Below are 13,558 nucleotides of genomic sequence, written 5' to 3'. Positions count from 1 at the left end.
CTGATCTAGAAACTACCTAACAAGGATCAAATGATATGGATAAATGCAATATTTGATTTTATGTACTATTGATCACATCAATCATATAAACAGATCAAATCTACAGCATAAGTTCTAATTAGAAGTAGATCCTATCTATTGAGATTAGATCCTTTATCTGAGTGCGGGTTGATGATCACCGCTGCTGATAGGTATGGTATTGGATTCTTTCTAATATCGATGAGCCACACAGCACGTCCGGCCTCTATAGAATATCACTTGAAGCGATCAGATCGTCCTTCTTCGAGAGTGCTATCTCATGCGAAAGGCACTAGATGGCTGATTTGAGCTGCTTGCTTTGGATTATCTAGACTCTTCCAGATTAAAGGATGGAGCACAAGGTGGAGGTGGTGGTGTAGGAAGTAGAGATCAAGACTCTCTTGATTTTTCTCTCACAAAAATCTAGAGTCAAAACCCTAGAACCCAACCCTAGAACTCACGCCCTAAGAGGAAGCTAGTTTCCTCTTTTTGTCGCATAGAGTAACCCACCCCGTCTTTGTTTCACATCCCCTCTCTCTCAGAAGAAGTTTTTCATGGTAAAATTCCAACATTTTGTAGCACAAAATGAGAAGGATTTTAAGATGTAGCATGGAGATGGGATAGGATAAGAATAAGAGGTTGATTTAGTTTGAATTCAAACCATTTTGAATTCAAACAAAAACCACTTTATCCTTATCCAAGAGGGGCGTCAGAAGGGCTAAGGCATGAGACATTTCTCATGTAAATGTCTTCTCATTTGTTGCACAAATGATCAGCCCTCCAAGGTGTTGGCGCCAAGGTAAGGATAAAAATAAGATCTAGGTTGTTTTAAGTTAAATTCAAACCATTTGAATTTGAATTATAAACCAAACTTATCCAAATCCAAAATGGACCAGAGAATGGGCGATAAACTCTTCTGGGCATAAGAAAAATTTCATGTAAGAACATTTCTTGCATGAGGAAAGGATGGGCACAGAGATAAGGTGGCGCAAGGGCTTGGTTCAAACCAATTTGAATTTGAATTTTTATCCAATTAGATTTTTAACCAAACTAAATTAGGTTAGACCCAATTGAATTATTGAACCTAATCTAATTAGATAACAAATAGTCTTGATTAATTTCTAATCAAATTAAAAATTAATCGAGTTCAAGTTCTGATCAAATTAGAAATCAAACATCTTTAGCAATTAGGTCATCTCATAACCTAATCGGGTCAAATCTAATTGAATCTAATTCAATCAGACTTTATCCAAACCTCAATGCTCAATCAAATTGAGCTAATCAATAATCTAATTGCTAATCAATCCTTCTACAGTCCACCAACTATTAGCGAATTAATTTATTGTAACTCTTGCACGGGGTTAATCATCAATTGAATTGACTGCTATATCCTAGAACGATTCTCAATCATCGATCAGTCACATGATTAGTCAGAGACTTCTTTTTAGTGTGACACCATATGTTCGAACCTAAGCTGATAACATGAGAACAATCTTTCTATACCAATCAAGATGACCATCTAGCAATGGTATCCGATGTCCAGATAGGTCAAAAGATTGCAAAGCAACATTCAAGAATCCATTGGCATATGGTTATCATATAATTCATCCCTTTGATCCTAATGCTTAAGGTGACCTAGGGTTTAACTATCAACCCTGAAAAGATCATCCACATTGTATTTTAATTTTTTAATTCTATCACATAGATTATCCCGATCGAGATTTTACTAAATTGAAACACACCGATGCATTAACTCCTACTTATTTGGAGGGGCCAATTTCATCTTGACACACACATCAATTTTGAAGTACTTAACTGTGCCCAAAAATCTTTCATCACTGAATTAGAAATTCAGATAGTCTGATATCAAAGCAAAGTGAATTGCTTGCAAGTCACCATGGTGATCTCAAGTCGGAAGAATATTTATACCTATATCCTTTGCGAGCTACTCTTGATAGCAGACTGCTTTAGTAGTTGGTCACACTCAGTAAAATATACCCCTACATCTCACTTGCATGTCATACTAGTGTCTCCACACTTCTTGATTAAGAGGACAACCAACGCACATGGCACATAATGACCTACACTTGATATAGCTATCGTCCTAATAATAGCATATCATTTGGTCATGAATTAGGTTTAAGGACTAAATGATATTTCCTCCTATATCAATTCAAATAGTCCTAAAGACTTCATCACAAGATAAGAGTTCAAACAAGATATACACAAAGTGATGAAAAAATAAATAATATTTATTATTTTAATAATTCATATATAATTACAATAATGAGCTCAACTATTAACAGACTGATGATTGGTTTTGGAACATAATTTTCAACAACTCTCACTTGGACTAAAGCCAATCGGTACAGTATTTCATATCCATCTTCAATTTATAATCTTTGAACTCCTTGACACCGAGGACTTTAGTAAATAGGTCGGTCAGATTTTTTTTCTATCAATCTTCTGAAACTCGATGTCACCTCGATCCATAATCTTCTGAACTAGGTGGTAGCGGCACAGAATGTGCTTGGTGCACTAATGTAACTTCGGTTCTTTCGCTTGAGAAATAGCATCAGTGCTGTCACAGTACAACAAAATAGGGCCATCGAGGGAGGGTGCTACTTCGAGCTCGTCGATGAACTTTCGCAATCACACAGCTTCCTTCACAGTATCGGATACCATGATATATTTTGCCTCGCAAGTAGAGTCAGCCACGGTGTGCTACTTGAAATTTTTTTAGCAGATTGCTCCACCATTTAGGGTATAAATATATCCCGACATGCTCTTGCTATCATCATGATCTGACTGAAAATTAGAGTCTGTAAACCCCATAAGTTTTTAGTCAGATCCTCCATAGATAAGCCACTGGTCCTTAGTATTTCTTAAATACTTAAGGATGGTCTTCACAACCTCCTAGTGGTTCGCACCTAGATCAGACTAGTATCTACTCACTACCCCTAGTGAGTATGCCACATTCAATCTCGTACATATCATGGCATACATAATAGATCCCACTACCGAAGTATATAAAATTCTACTCATACGCTCTCTCTCTCTTGAGGAGTTGTTGGATAATTTCTCTTCGAGAGAGAAATTCTATGGCTTATCGGAAGATAGCATTTCTTAAAATTCTCCATGCTAAATCATTTCAGCACAGTATTAATGTATGTGAACTGGGATAATCCAAGCAACTTCTTAGATCTATCTCTATAGATCTTCATCCCAAGGATATAGGATGCTTCTCCTAAGTCCTTCATGGAGAACAGTGAGACAGTCAAACCTTTATTCTCTGTAATACATGGATGTCATTTCTGATTAAGAGAATATCATCCACATATAAAATAAAAAATACTACTATAGAATTATTAACCCATTTGTATATACAAAATTCTTCTCCATTCTTAATGAAGCCATAAGTTCTGATCAGTTTATCAAAACGTATGTTCCAACACTGAGATACCTGATTAAGTCCATAAATGGACCTCCGAAGCTTGCACACCTTAGACTCATCCGTGGATATAAAACTTTTAGGTTGTATCATATACATCTCTTTTTTTAGCTCTCTATTTAGGAAGGCTGTTTTCATATCCATTTGCCAAATTTTATAGTCCAAGTATGCTACTATTGCAAGCATGATCCGAATAAACTTGAGCATTGCCATAGGAGAAAATATCTCATCATAGTTAATACCATAATGCTGACGATAATCTTTGACAGCCAGACGAACTTTATAGGTCTCCACCTTTCCATCTGTGCTCCTCTTTCTTTTGAAGATCCACTTACACCTTATAGGTTTTACTCCTTCAGGTGGATCAACTAATGTCCATACATCATTGACCTTCATAGATTTTATCTCGAATTTTATGGCTTCAAGCCACTTGTCAGAGTCAAACCTCTGTATTACATTCATGTAGGTGATCAAATCCTCGTTGTTCTCATCGAGTTCAACAGGATCACCATCTCGAATCAAAAAACTGTAGTATCTATCTGATTGATGTGATACTATATCGGATCTCTTTAAAGATGTCTCTACAATAGATTTTAGGTTTGCTCAAATCAAATCCGACTCTATAGATTTACTAGATTGTGTCAATTCTTCTACCGATCGAACTTCATCAAGTTCAATCTCAGAGGCATTAGTTTCTTTCCAAAAAAATTTTTTTTTCAAAAAGACTGACCTATTATTGACTAACACTTTTTGTTCATCAACAACATAGAAATAATATCCTTTAGTCTCTTTTGGATATCCGATAAATAGATACTTGTCAGACCTAGGTCCAAACTTGTCAGTTTTCAAATGTTTGACATACGTCGGATACCCTCAAATCCTAAGATGAGAGAGTACTGGCTTACGTCCTGTCCACATCTCATGTGATATTTTACTTATGAATTTACTCAAAATTTTATTAAGTATATAACAAGCCGACTCAAGTGTATATCTCCAAAAGAAGATCGACAGACTTATAAAGCCCATCATGGACCAAAGCATATTTAATAGGATTTGATTCTTTCTTTTTAACACACTATTATGCTGTGGTGTTCCAAGAGAGGTCCACTGTCAAAGAAGCCCATTCTCTTCTAAGTATGTCAAAAACTCACTGGAGAGATATTCACCTTCTCGATTGGATCGAAGAATTTTAATACTCTTCTCAATTTATTTCTCTATCTCATTACGGAATCATTTGAATATTTCAAATGATTCAGACTTATATGTCATTAAGTAGACATGCCCATATCTCGATAGATCATCTATAAATGTAATAAAATAATAATACCCATCACTGACACTTGTGTTCATGGATCCACATACATCAGTATGTATCAGACCTAAAACTTCACTGGCTCGCTCACCTTTTTCAGTAAAAGGTGACTTGGTCATTTTTTTAAGAAGATGAAACTCACAAGTTGGAAGTGATTCATAATCACTGACTTCAAGAATTTTCTCTTAAGTCTATCTATTTATTCTGTTCTTGTTAACATGAGCTAACCTATAGTGCCAAAGGTAGATATCGAAGATATCATCAATTCTAGGACGTTTACTGGATGTGTACATTATACTAACAAGTTGTGATAATATATAAATTTCATTGTTCAGTTGTCCATTCATCACATTAACACCAATCATAATGATATTAAAAAAATTACTTTTTATTGAAATCTCATAACTGTTCATGGCCAAAAGGCCTACAAAAATAATATTCAACAAAAATGAAAGACAAAAGTGACATTCACTAAGAACAATTATATTGGACTTAAATACAAGCTTAATAATTTCTAATGCTAAAACTAGAACTGATCTTCCATCTTCAATATTAAGGAATCTTTCTTCTTCAAACTCCTACTAATCTGCAGACCTTATAATGAATTGTAAATATTAAAAGAGCTTTCGATATCTAATACCCAGATAGTAGAATCACAAATAGAAAAATTACAAGGGGTTATCATATAATTACCTTGTCCAGTAATAGCTTGCTTTTTTTCAACTTGTTCGGATCCAGAGAGATAATGTACTGAGGATAGTTCCTCTTCCAGTGCCCTTACTTCTTGCAGTAGAAGCATTCCACCTGACTCTAATCAGAAAATAATATTCAACAAAAATGAAAGACAAAAGTGACATTCACTAAGAACAATTATATTGGACTTAAATACAAGCTTAATAATTTCTAATGCTAAAACTAGAACTGATCTTCCATCTTCAATATTAAGGAATCTTTCTTCTTCAAACTCCTACTAATCTGCAGACCTTATAATGAATTGTAAATATTAAAAGAGCTTTCGATATCTAATACCCAGATAGTAGAATCACAAATAGAAAAATTACAAGGGGTTATCATATAATTACCTTGTCCAGTAATAGCTTGCTTTTTTTCAACTTGTTCGGATCCAGAGAGATAATGTACTGAGGATAGTTCCTCTTCCAGTGCCCTTACTTCTTGCAGTAGAAGCATTCCACCTGACTCTAATCAGACTTAGGTCTTTTGGTTTGACTGGACTTGGGTGCCCCAGCACTTTGCACCTTCTTTTTATTCTTCTTATTTTTTTTTCCTTTCTTAAAGGGTCAACATCCAGAAGAAGACCCTCCCACCACATTCATCGACTCCTTGTGGAGCTAGTGATGCTTCTCAAAGTTCTGCAGCAACCCCAGCAAATCGTGATAGTTGACTGTAGGTTTTATCATTCGATAATGAGTAAGAAAAGGGAGGTAGGATTTTGACAGAGAATTTAAAATTATATCCTTCTCCAGCTGCTCATCAGGAAAAAGCTGAGCTTGCTTAGGTGATCAATCATCTCGATCATGTATAGTATATGATCAGTGACTGATGCTCCTTCTCTCATTCGAGTATTGAAAATGGCACAACTTATCTTATGCCTCTCAATGTCATCGGATATGCCAAAGGACTCATTCAATATTTGCAGTATGTCCTGTAGCTGAGCATTCTCAAATCTACGACTGAACTCATCATTCATAGCTACCAACATTATGCAACGCACCATAGTTTGATCATTAAGCCGCTTCTAGTAAGTGTCTCAGATCGTACTACATGCATTCGATGCTGGCTCCTTGGGTGCCAGATCTGTTAGTATGTACAAGATCTGTTCGTGCTCCAAGATGATTTTAAGTTTTCGATACCAACTATTAAAATTGGGTCCTATTAATTTATCACTATCCAATAATGATCAGAGCAACAAAGTAATGGCCATTAATGCAAAAAAAAAAATCAAAAATCTAATTAGTATATGAATTGATTAAGTCTAAAGACATGAACTTTAGTCTAAAAGTTTTTCCACTATTTTATTCGAATTGATATCCCCTACCTTCAATTTGAGGAATTACACTAATTTCTTAGCGGATACCAGAATGCTCATAGGCTGCACATAGGCCTGAGTGTGGCTCGACCAACCCCTATGCACCCATGGGTAGGTTCTTAACCAATTATTTCATCAAATAATTTTTAGTAATTAATTTTATCCCAGGCACCTCTTCAGCAGACGTGTGGCACCTCCACTAAAAGTTCTGATTAAGTCTAACCATTAATATGTTAAAATTCAGTGCATCTAATAAATGAGTGATCAGGTCTGAGTGTGACTTGACCAACCTGACCATCATTAGAAAGACACAACTAAATCAACATATTATGAATGATAATTCTGATAGCTAGATGAGTACCAGACATATGGCACCTCTAATGATCATCTAAACCATTAGACCCATTATCATCCAACTTAATGGGAGGCTATGATCTAGTTATCACCATAACTATTTTATTTTTAGGGATCTAATAATTTTAAAAAATTTAATTAGATAAAATGAAAGATGAGAAAAGACTGACCAGTTAATCTTAATCCTCTCACTGACTTTACCAAGTCAGATTAAAGAAGACTAGGCATAAGCTGGTCTAGCCAACCAGTCATAAATTCTCCCACTAACTTCATTAAGTTATGAAGAGGATTATAGACAAGTTGAACTAGGGGCACCTAAATCAGTATGAAGTTAGCATGGGTCAACCTTAATCATTAAGTGATCTGATCAAAATATAATTCACCACATTGATTAGATAAGTGAGATCGATGGGAGGAATATATCATTAACTCATCATAGACTCAATCTATGTGAGTAGCTCTCAATCAATGACCATCGATCGAGACTGCCATACTTATCTTAGACACCAACTGATTAATCAATTTCAATTTGATCAACTTATAGACTTGAGTTTGACCACGGAGCTTCGATCAAGGTCTATCTTGATCTAATCAAAGATATAGACTCTGACCAACTATAACTATTCAGAATTGATCAAGAGAAGAATTGACCCAATCAAAATTAACTATTAATTAGATTTGATCAATTACCAACATAGTCCATTATCAATGATTTCTACCCCTAGGTCTAATCCAGTTAAACAGACTTAACTCGAGCTAACCCATAAATCCATGAATTATGAAATTTATGCCTTAGATCTTTGATTCTCAAATCTAGATCACTTAATTCTTAATTAAGTTTTGGGCTAACATGGGTTGGGGTTTAGTATTTGAAAATAGTTTCAAATTTTATAAAATATTTTGATAAATTATCATACAATCAACTAAAAATTAATTTTAGATTTAATATATAATATATCAGATCTAAAATAAAATTTTTAAGCTCTTTTTATTATTCATCTTCATGGAGAATAATCGCGTAGCACCCCTACATGCCATAGGAGAACCCCATCGAATAGGAGGAGAGGGCCATGAAATTCTATTTTCTCCTATGATCGAATGGCCATAGCGATCTACCCAATTCAACTACTACACTCTTTAGACATAAGATTAATTATTTAGATCTAATCTAAATAATTAAAATCAGTATAAAATCATGTTATATGCATAATATACATGTCAAAAGCAACCATGCTCTGATACTATTTGAAGGAGAACCGACAATTTAACGCATGCGATTTTTAAAATTTTTAAGTGAAAAACTGTAGATTAATTTAATCTATATGCATGCTCTAGATCTGATCTAGAAACTACCTAACAAGGATCAAATGATATGGATAAATTCAATATCTAATTTTATGTACTATTGATCACATCAATCATATGAACAGATCAAATCTGCAGTATAAGTTCTAATCAGGAGTAGATCCTATCTACTAAGATTAAATTCTTTATTTGAGTATGGATTGATGATCACCACTGCTAATAGATATAGTATTAGATTTTTCTTGATATTGAGAGCCATACAGCACGTCCAACCTCTATAGGATGTCCACTCGAAGTCTTGATCGGATCGTCCTTCCTCGAGAGTGCTAGCTCATGCAAAAGGCATTGGATGGCTGATTTGAGCTCCTTTCTTTGGATCATTTGGACTCTTCTAGATCAGAGGATGGAGCACAAGGTAGAGGTGGTGGTGTAGGAAGTAGAGATCAAGACCCTCTTAATTTTTCTCTCACAAAAATCTAGAGCCAAAATCCTAGAACTCATGCCCTAAGAGGAAGCTGGTTTCCTCTTTCTATCACAGAGAGTGACCCACTCTCTCTCTGTTTCATGCCCCCTCTCTCTCAGAAGAAGTTTTTCATGATAAAATTTCAACATTTTATCACACAAAATGAGAAAGATTTTAAGATGTGGCGTGGAGATGTAGGATAAGGATAAGAGGTTGATTTAGTTCAAATTCAAACCATTTTGAATTCAAACCAAAATTACTTAATCCTTGTCCAAGAGGGACATCAGAAGGGGTGAGGCATGAGACATTTCTCATGCAAATGTCTTCTCATGTTGCACAAATGATCAGTCCTCCAAGGTGTTGGTGCCAAGGTAAGGATAAGGATAAGATCTAGGTTATTTTAAGTCAAATTCAAACCATTTGAATTCGAATTATGAACCAAACTTATCCAAATCCAAAATGGACCAGAGAATGGGAGACAAACTCTTCTAGGTGTGAGAAAAATTTCAAATAAAAACATTTCTTGCATGAGGAAAGGATGGGCGTAGAGATGAGGTGGTGCATGGGCTTGGTTCAAACCAATTCAAATTTGAATTTTTATCCAATTAGGTTCTTAACCAAACTAAATTAGGTTAGACCCAATTGGACCATTAAACCTAATCTAATTAAGAAACAAATAGTCTTGATTAAATCTTAATCAAATTAAAAATTAATTGAGTTCAAATTCTGATCAAATCAGGAATCGAACACCCTTAGAGATTAGGTCATCTCATAACTTAATCGAGTCAAATCTAATTGAATCTAATTCAATCAAACTTGATCCAAACCTCAATGCTCAATCAAATTGAGCTAATTAGTAATCTAATTACTAATCAATCTTTCTATAATTCACCAACTATTAGTGAATTAATTTATTGCAACTCTTGCAAAGAATTAATCATCAATCAAATTGACTATTATACCCTAGAACGATTCTCAATCATCGATCAGCCACATGATCAGTCAGAGGCTTCTTTTGAGTGTGACCCCACAGGTTCAAACTTAAGCTGGTAGCACGAAAATAATCTTTCTATACCAATCAAAGTGACCATCTAACAATAGTACCCGATGTCTAGATAGGTCGAAAGATTATAAAGCAACATTCAAGAATCCATTGGTAAATGGTTATCATATAATTCATCCATTTGATCTTAATGCTCAAAGTGACCTAGGGTTTAACCGTCAATTCAAAAAAGGTTATCCATATTGTATTTCAATTTTTTAATTCCACCACACGGATTATCCTGACTGAGGTTTTATTGAATTGAAACACACTGATGCATTAACTCCTAATTATTCGGAGGGGTCAATTCTATCTTGACTCATACACCGACTTCGTAAGTACTTGACTATGCCTAAAAATCTTTCATCATTGAATTAAAAATTTAGATAGTCCGATACCAAAGCACAGTAAGTTGCTTGCAAGTCACCGTGGTGATCTCTGATCGAAGGTATATTTATACCCATATCCTTCATGAGCTATTCTTGACAGCAGAGTACTCAGTAGTTAGTCACGTTCGGTGAGATGTACCCCTATGTCTCACTTGCAAGGCATGCCAATGTCTCCACACTCTTTGAGTAAGAGGACAACCAACGTACATGACATACAATGACCTACACTTGATATAGCTATCATCTTAATAATAGCATATCGTTTGGTCATGAATAAGATTTAGGGACTAAATGATATATCCTCCTATATCGATTCAAATAGTTTTAAGAACTTCATCATAAGATAAGAGTTCAAACAAGATATACACAAAGTGATGAAAAATAATAAATAATATTTATTATTTTAACAATTCATATACGATTACAATAATTAGCTCAACCGTCAATAGACTGATGATTGATTTTGAGACATAATTTTCAACACTCACTACACCATCATGTGTCCTCTAACTGACCATCCTGATGCTTATGATCGCACAATTCGATCCATCTGATAGATAAATAGTGTCCTTACTACTCTCCAGAGAGTCAAACTACTCCTCTCTACAACATATATGATAGGTGCATGCGAAATCTAAAATCCACTACTGAGAAGAAGTAGATACCTCATCAGATATCTCCAGGACATCATCCTCTGACTCGCTACTGACCATCACTGCAATAGCCCTCATTCGATCCCTGAGTTGAAGGCAATCTCTAGCTAGATGCCCTAACTCGTCACACGGATAACATCTGATCTTGCTCAAATCTCTCATTCTGGACTTGGACCATCCTTGTCGCGATCTCCTGTCGCTCTATCTACTGCCTCCTACTCCTTCAAAAATTGACAAAGCTAAGCTACAGCTACCTGAGCTCGAAGTCGGATTCTTCCACCTGAGAATCTCATTTTGGAGAATCGTCATGGTGATCTCGTCCATCTTAATGGTGCTCTTCTCCACTAGAAGAGCAGTCACCAAAGACTCATACAAAGAGAAAAGTAATGCTAGCAAGACCAGCACCCTGGTCTTCTCCTTAACTTTCTCATCAATGCTGAGGAGGTCGGTGAGGATCTTCTGGAAGTGACTAAGATGCTCCTGCATGCTCTATCCCTCAGTCATCCATAGCGGTAGAACTGTCGTCAGAGAAAGAGAGTGTTGGTAAGGCACTTCACCATATACAACTCTTCGAGCTTCGACCATAGCACCATCAGAGAAGTCTCACCAAATACATGTATCACCACCTCATTCGACAGGTACAAGCCGATGGTACTCACCGCCTACATCTGTAGCCGCTCTTAGGTCTTCTCCTCTATGATGTCTGGCTTCTTCTCGTATAAGAGAGCATCGATCAATCCATATTGGATGAGCACGTCCTTCACCCTTACTTGCCACAAGAAGAAATTATTTTTCTCATTGAACCGATTGATCTCCACCTTGATTGTACTTATCTTCTCCATCTTCAATCTTGATCACCACCACCGCAACCTATATCCTAGTACCACATCACTCTGATACCACTTGTTGGGAATGTCTGACCAGGACACCACCACCTCAAGATCTTTTCGATACCATACTCGATGTAGCAGGAAGAAAGAAGAAATAAAAATAGAAACACAATCAAATACGTGGATCAGCCAAAAGACTCGCCTCCACGGCGCATGTAAGCTTCACTATGAAAAAGAAAAAATTACAAGAGGAGATCACACTCTCAACTTTCATACACCCAATCTCTCTCTCAATAAGAGACTCTCTCTTACAAAAGTTTTTTCTCTAGGAAGACCCCCCTAACCCCTGAAATGGTCGCTGTCCATTACCTAATAGTTTGCTTGAAGCCTCTACTTCTGCTCTCTGTCGGTGCCCTCCAGGATCTGCCTGCTGCCTCTACTCTCGGCAGCTGCTTCTGCTCAGGGTCTTCTGTCGATCGCACATCACACAGTCCTTGTTTCACTGCAGGGCTGTTTTAAAGACCTGAATCCCAGTTTGACTCAATTTGGGAGTCCTATCATAGCTCAAATAGACTTGTCCATTGGATCTCATCCGCATGCATCCCAGGCCCTCCGATCATGCGTCCCACATGAAATCTGGTGCGATACGATGCCCAAAACACCCCTAAACGAGTGTGAATGCAAAGGAAACCATGTTCGGTCCATGGTGGACCACGAGAAATGTGAGGGAAATATTCTCACGATTCACGCTCCATCCTGTGGACCGCTGGTCCACCCTGGATCAGGGTAAACCCTAACCTGGGCTGCACCTGCGTGCATGGCCCAGCGACCGACCCGTATGTCCATCGAGCCTAGCTACACCTCTGCCAGCCTCTGTCGCTCCGTGGGTCGTGCTATCTTCTCTCATGCGTAACTTCGCCATTTGGACTCCGTTTGTGTTGATCTTAAGCTTGTTGGACTCTATTCGTTGTCGCGGATCTCGCTGTGGCTCAATGTAGATCGAATCTTGAGTTATCAAATCCTAACATTTATCTATATGACACTGTAATCAAATTCTAAAGCATTTCATGGTGTTGCTGCTTGTTTCGATTGAGGTTGGAAGATGGACGACTAAGTCTTGCACAGTAATGCTGGAGTGACCTGTAAAATAAAGTCCAGATCGAAGATTTTCGCTCCGACGAAGATCCTTCGACGCTCAAGTCAAAAATCAGAGAACAAATGAGAGCAGCAACTAGTTCTCTGCGAGAGATTACTTACCTGGATTCTCGAGGCTTTGATTATTTATAGAAGATGTGGTCGAATAACCGTAGGAACGTGCAGTTTCAAGGTTGTCGGGTTGTTAGACGTGCTATTATTAGATGAGATATTCTAGCCTTTATATGCTCCCATGAGATATAAGGAGTTAGTTACGTCCGAACTTATCCACTCTAGATGGACAGCTACTGCACGTAATAAAAAATTGGCTGTTTGAGGTAAAGGAGGAAGCTCACGTGCTAGATAGGCCACAGCAAATGGGATGCAAATAGCTCAGCTCCATGTACCTCAGCTCAGTGTTTGGGTCGGCAACCACACAAATAGCTCAGTGATCTGAGGTATCAATGATAGCACACTAGATTTGAGGTTCACGGTACCACCATAACGCTACCCTCCTATTGAGTCTAAAAATCAGATGAAAAGAGTACTCTAAAAGTTGT

Source organism: Elaeis guineensis, chromosome 2 (assembly GCF_000442705.2).
Source record: "Elaeis guineensis isolate ETL-2024a chromosome 2, EG11, whole genome shotgun sequence".
NCBI lineage: Eukaryota > Viridiplantae > Streptophyta > Magnoliopsida > Arecales > Arecaceae > Elaeis > Elaeis guineensis.
This window is presented reverse-complemented; position numbering follows the sequence as displayed.